This window comes from Nomascus leucogenys, chromosome 12 (genome assembly GCF_006542625.1).
Source record: "Nomascus leucogenys isolate Asia chromosome 12, Asia_NLE_v1, whole genome shotgun sequence".
Lineage (NCBI taxonomy): Eukaryota > Metazoa > Chordata > Mammalia > Primates > Hylobatidae > Nomascus > Nomascus leucogenys.
This window is the reverse complement of record NC_044392.1, coordinates 84,884,384-84,891,572: the sequence shown is the minus strand read 5'-3', so window position 1 is coordinate 84,891,572 and position 7,189 is coordinate 84,884,384.

Sequence of the window (7,189 nt, the reverse complement as noted above, 5' to 3'; positions counted from 1 at the left end):
TAATTAATGACTTTCCCTTCTTCTCCTTGTTCTAACAGATATGTCTTCTATTTCTAAAATGACTTGGGTGGGTAATGGGGTTTGGGCTTAGAAGCAGAGGACAGCTGATGGACATACAATGGCAACTACGAGTCTCAGAAGATGATTATTCTGTCAGAGTTACTACTGTGTGACCAAGGCTGTGTGGAACAGGATTGGATTATATGTGGGTCTCAGTAGATAGGGAAAAACAAGGACAGCAGAAAAGAACTGTGAAGAAACATTTGCTTATATTATTTCTTTTTTTTTTTTTTTTTTTTTTTTTTTGAGACGGAGTCTCACTCTGTCGCCCAGGCTGGAGTGCAGTGGCGCAATCTCGGCTCACTGCAAGCTCCGCCTCCCGGGTTCACGCCATTCTCCTGCCTCAGCCTCTCTGAGTAGCTGGGACTACAGGTGCCCGCCACCACGCCCGGCTAATTTTTTGTATTTTTAGTAGAGACGGGGTTTCACCGTGGTCTTGATCTCCTGACTTTGTGATCCGCCCGCCTCGGCCTCCCAAAGTGCTGGGATTATTGCTTATATTGTTTCCAAGTGGATTGTAAATATTTGAGAGTGGTAGATGCTGTAGGCAGAGGCAGCATAAAATGAATGAAAAATTTCACATGTCTGAGAGGTCACACTGCCAGTCTAACCCTGCCTCAGCTGGCAGCAGGGTTCATCCAGAGGCCATTAGATTTCTGGCTCCTGTGAACACCTGGAACCCAGTTTCCGGCCCCTCCCCCACTTGATGTGTGTGTGCATGCACACACAAACACACATAGACACACACACCCAGCATGTGGCAAATACAAGTCAACAGCAACAGCTCCTGCTCCAGGAATGACATTCGCCTGCTGTGTCTAGGTCTCCAGTGCAATGGTCTCTGACTCCTGGCTTCTGAACCATGTGTACCCAGAGCCTTGGTGCCTGCCTGAAGGAGTCTCAGCTGATCTGAGATTCTGTCCTGTACATCCCAGGATTTTGATGCCAGTTGGGTTTGTTCCTTGAAGCTTGACTTCTGTTTACAAAAGACTTGAAAATATTTAAGCTCTGTCAGCTAGCTATTCCATTTCTGGGAATTTGCCATGAGGAAATAATTAGGGATTCTTGTGAAGATTTATGCATAAAGCTGTTCATGTCTGTGTTACATACAACAGTGAGAAAAATGACAACAAATTAATTATAGTTCCCAACAGGGGATTTCTTAAATAAATTATGATACATCTACATAACTGAACACTACATAGCCATTAAATATCATGTTGTATATGAATACAACATGGGGTAAATGTGTGTGATATATTTTTTAGTAGAAAAATATCAAGCCCCTATTAGAATATAAGATTTTAGTTGTATATTTGTTTAAATGATATGAATAGAAAAAATACTTGCGGTATATTCACCAAAATGTTAATGCTGTTTATTACCTAGTGGTGTGATTATAGGTGATCTTTATTTTCTTCTTTATGTTTATTTTCTTCTCATGCTGTACTATATACTGCACCAGGTACTGTCTGTATGTTGGTATATTCAGCACCTATGGTAACAGTTCACATCTTAACCAGATGGCAGAAACATACCTTAACAGACACGTTACTTCAGTATTCCACTCATATGAAAACACACGTCTCCTGAAATCTAAGTGATCTCTCCACTTGACTATGGTGCTCTTCCCCGGACAGTGAGGACCTCACCCTTTACAAACTATAGCCCAGATGGACTAAGAAAGTTCCGCTTTTCCTGCATTTCTAACATAGGCTCTATTTCCATTCATTCTGAATTTAGCTTCTTTCTGGTGTTGTGTCCGGAATTGGTGGGTTCTTGGCCTCACTGACTTCAAGAATGAAGCCGCGGACCCTCGCGGTGAGTGTTACAACTCTTAAGGTGGCGCGTCTGGAGTTGTTCGTTCCTTCTGATGTTCGGATGTGTTCGGAGTTTCTTCTTTCTGGTGGGTTCGTGGTCTCGCTGGCTCAGGAGTGAAGCTGCAGACCTTCGTGGCGAGTGTTACAGCTCTTAAGGCAGCGCGTCTGGATTTGTTTGTTCCTCCCGGTGGGCTCGTGGTCTCGCTGGCTTCAGGAGTGAAGCTGCAGACCTTCGCGGTGAGTGTTACAGCTCTTAAGGCAGCGTGGACCCAGAGTGAGCAGTAGCAAGATTTACTGCAAAGAGCGAAAGAACAAAGCTTCCACAGTGTGGAAGGGGACCCGAACGGGTTGCCACTGCTGGCTCAGGCAGCCTGCTTTTATTCTCTTATCTGGCCCCACCCACGTCCTGCTGATTGGTAGAGCCGAGTGGTCTGTTTTGACAGGGTGCTGATTGGTGCATTTACAATCCCTGAGCTAGACACAAAGGTTGTCCACATCCCCACCAGATTAGTTAGATACAGAGTATCCATACAAAGATTCTCCAAGGCCCACCAGAGTAGCTAGATACAGAGTGTCAATTGGTGCATTCACAAACCTTGAGCTAGACACGGGGTGCTGATTGGTGTGTTTACAAACCTTGGGCTAGATACAGAGTGCCGACTGGTGTATTTACAATCCCTGAGCCAGATATAAAAGTTCTCCAAGGATCCAGCAGAGTAGCTAGATACAGAGTGTCAATTGGTGCATTGACAAACCCTGAGCTAGACACAGGGTGCTGATTGGTGTATTTACAATCCCTAAGCTAGACATAAAGGTTCTCCACGTCTCCACCAGACTCAGGAGCCCAGCTGGCTTCACCCAGTGGATCCCACACCAGGGCTGCAGGTGGAGCTGCCTGCCAGTTCCACACCATGTGCTCGCACTCTTCAGCCCTTGGGTGGTCGATGGGACTGGGCACTGTGGAGCAGGGGGTGGCACTCGTCGGGAAGGCTCGGGCCACACAGGAGCCCATGGAGAGGGTGGGAGGCTCAGGCATGGTGGGCTGCAGGTCCTGAGCCCTGCCCCGCGGGAAGGCAGCTAAGGCCCGGTGAGAAATCGAGCGCAGCGCCGGTAGGCTGGCACTGCTGGGGGACCCAGTACACCCTCTGCAGCCGCTGGCCCGGGTGCTAAGCCCCTCATTGCCCCGGGCCAGCAGGGCCTGCCGGCTGCTCCGAGTGCAGGGCCCGCCAAGCCCACGCCCACCTGGCACTCCAGCTGGCCCGCAAGCGCCGCGCGCAGCCCTGGTTCCCGCTCGCGCCTCTCCCTTCACACCTCCCTGCAAGCTGAGGGAGCCGGCTCTGGCCTTGGCCAGCCCAGAAAGGGGCTCCCACAGTGCAGCGGTGGGCTGAAGGGCTCCTCAAGTGCCGCCCAAGTGGGAGCCCAAGCAGAGGAGGTGCCGAGAGTGAGTGAGGGCTGTGAGGACTGCCAGCACGCTGTCACCTCTCAGTGTGATTTACCTTCACCTTTGCCAAAAAGCAGTATGTATAACTTTGTACTGTAAAAACACTCAGAGAAAACTATTAGTAATCAAATTCCTATTGGACATAAATCATAACTAGTGAGGCAGAGTAACCAGGTAGAATATCACAGACCTTGGAGTGAATGAGAACTGCCTTCCAACCCAGGCTTGTGAGCTGTGAGATTGTGAACCTGTTTCCTAACCTCTGTGAGCCTCTGTTTCCTCATTTATGAAACAGAAATAATAATACATGCCTCATAGGGTTGTTAAGAGGGTCAAGTGACATAATGCATGTCAGGCTGTTAGCAGTAATAGGTGACAAGGCTTCTAACAATTGAATTCTGTTTCCCTCTCCCCTTTTTCTAACTTATCTGTGGCTATAGACACTTTGAGGGATTTAAATGTATGGTGTATATGTGCCATGAGACCCAGAACTTATCTGTATTCCCAAGGAATATTACTTAGCACATAGTTGAGGTTCAATAAATATTTGTTTAATGGATGAATGAACCATTGGTCTCTGCCTTTGCCTAGGGAAAATGGCCAGTATCTGCTCTTTGATGGATTACTTAGTCTAAGAGGGCACTTCATCTTAAGCAAGTTCTCCTCAGCTAGCCTGCTGCCTGACGGACCATCCTACCTCTGCACAGCACCCTCTTAGTATAGTCATGTGCTGCTGAGTGACAGGACTACCTTCTGAAAAATACATCGTTAGGTGATTTTGTCATTATGGGAACATCACAAACCTACTTACACAAACCTAGGTGGTATGGTCTGCTAGACGCCTAGACTATGTGGAATAGCCTATTGCTCCAAGGTACAAACCTATACGGCATGTCACTCTACTGAATGCTGTAGGCAACTGTACACAATGGTAAGTATTTGCGTATCTAAAAACCGAAAAAAGGTACAGTAAAATATATTATAAAAGATTAAAAAGCCTACGTTTGTATAAGGCACTTACCATGAATGAACCTTGCAGGACTGGAAGCTGCTCTGGGTGAGTCAGGGAGTGAGTGGTGAATGAATGTGAAGGCCTAGGACATTACCGTACACTACCACAGACTTTATAAACACTGCACACTTAGGCTACACTCAATTTATAAACAAATGTTTTTATTCCTTCAATAATAAATTAGCCTTAGTTTACCATAACTTTTTAACTTTAAACATTTTTAAATTTTTTTAACATTTTGTCTCTGTTATAATAACACCTGGTTTAAAGTACAAATATATTGTACAACTGTACAAAAATATTATTTATATCTTTGTTCTTTAAGCTTTTTCTATCTTTTTTTCTTTTTAAACTAAAACACAAACACACACATTAGCCTAGGCCTCCCCACAATCAGGATCATCAATATCATTGTCTTCCACCTCCACATCTTATCCCACTGGAAGGTCTTCAGGGACAGTAACACACATGGAGCTGTCATCTCCTATGAGAACAATGCCTTTTTCTAGAATACCTCCCGAAGGACCTTCCTGAGGCTGCTTTACAGTTAACTTTTTTTAATAAGCAGAAGGAGTATACTCTAAAATAACAACATATAGGATAGTAAACACATAAACCAGTAGCATGTCATTTATTATCAAGTATTATGTACCGTACATAATTGTACGTGCTGTGCTTTTATATGACTAGCAATAGATTTGTTTACACCAGCATCACCACAAACACGTGAGTAATGTGTTGCACTACATTGCTACAGCAGCCACAGCATCACTAGGCAGTAGTGACGGCTCCACAGTACTTTCGGGGCTGCGAGCCGTGGGGCTGAGGCCAGTAGGGCCTTTTCAGCTCCATTATAATCTTATTGGACCACTGTCGTATATGTGATCTGCCGCTGACTGAAACATCGTTATGTGGTGTGTGACTGTACAAGAAGACAGGCCAGTTCTGCGCAGTTCTCTTAGCCAGTTCCCTAGCAGAGTGTCTCAGACAGGTAAAGCGAAGTTAGGGAGTGGGTAGGGCCCTCTCTGCTCTGGCTCCAGCCTCAGATTTCTTTCTGAAGGCCAGAAGAGCCCTGACTGTCCCAGTGACCTCAGGACCAATTCATCCATTAGGAGCAATAGGCACAGAGGGCTTTTAGAGGCCCACAGAAATGTTTTAATCTTCTTTTCAAATCAGAAGAAAAACAAATTGCTTATATAATATAAATCTGGCCTATATTATATTAATTTTTATACCAACACAGTTGTAAAATGTTTAAAAATTTTAATGGAGGAAAAAGCTCATGAAGGCAAAAGCCATCAGGGCTCGTGAAAGCCGTAGTGCAGCCCTCGGTGACCTGAGCAATACAGCAAAACCAGCCAAGCACTGAACTGCCATGGGAGGGGCTGCTGCCAGGCTCTGCCTGGTCAGGGCAACCCTCGGTTTAGAGGCAGAAGGCCATCCAAACTACCTCAACCTCTTAAATAAGGTGTACTGGGCACCGTATACCTCCTCCCCTCACTTAATGATACAAAATAAGGGAAACAGCATGATCTCACTCATTCTTCTCCCAAATAACACAAACCCAGGTGTGACCTCATCCCCTGACTCTCAAGTAAGGAAAGCTCATCAATGATCTCACCTTTTTCCTCAAAAAGCAAGCTCACCCATGGCCTCCCCCTAGTCCAGGAAAGATCAAGCCTGATGTCACCCTTCACCTCCCAATCCCTCCACCCCTATCTGGCTCGGTTGCTCCTCCCCCTCCCCACAGCCTAAGTCTCCCCGTCCCGCCCTCTGGCAGATGACACACTCTACCCCACTGCTTCTCAGAAGTGGCTCTGTTTGAAGGTGTGGGTGTCTGGTTGGACGCTGCTTCCTCTCAGCCCCAGGGCCAGGCAGCTGTCTAGAGACAGCATGGACCCAGCACCTAGGCAGTGACTCAGCCGTGGCAGTAGACAAAAATTTATTCAAGGCTCAACACTAAAAGGGGAATTTTTAGGCAAGTCTGAAGAAGAGGCTGAGCCAACTCAGGATGAGAAACTATCCAGGGCTGAGAAATTCCTAGAAAATAATTTATAACTTTGGCTGGGGGAAGGTTCTCTGAGTTGACTGGACGAGGCAGGAACAGCCCTCAGCCCCACAGCTTGCAGCCCTGAAAGTACTGTGGAGCCATGACGTCTGTTTGCCCATGTGCCCCACTCACTGTTGTACATCCTCTGCAGGTACTGTGCATCTGCAAGGAGAGAATGGCAGGCCCCTGACAGCCTGGGCAGCCCAGGTGGGCAATGGGGGACTCAGGACCCAAAGAGCAATACCAACGGAACCTGTAGCCCAGATTTGATCTGTGAGAAAGGGGCAGGACAGGGAAGAAGTTAACCTTGTAAATAAGTCTGTTCTGGCAATATGTCATTAGTTGGGGAGATTGTATGGTGTGAGGGTAGGGGGTTTGTGGGAACACTCTGTACTTCCTGTTCAATGTTGTTGTGCACCTAAAACTGCTAAAACAAAAACAAAGTCTAATTAAAAATTGGCTGAGAAAACAACAACATAAAGCTGTTCTGTGGCCACAGAGCCCTGCCTAGCATCAGAAGTGGTTTGTTCTAGGTTAAGAGGAAGACTAGATACACAGGACCCACCAACCAAGGCACTGTGATTGTAGGAGTCCCAAGAGATGAAAGCTATCCTCTTCTCTCAGACCTTCAGCACAACTTTTGGTGTTAAAATTCCTTAACCACGTACAAATTGCTTTGCATTCTACTGCTAAGGAACAAGTGCCATGCAAATACTTGGGGAAGAGATAGACTCTAACATATGAATAGCTGAAAACAGATCTTTTCCTAAGAAAAAGATTTCATATTCTAAGCTTCAGTTTCCTAA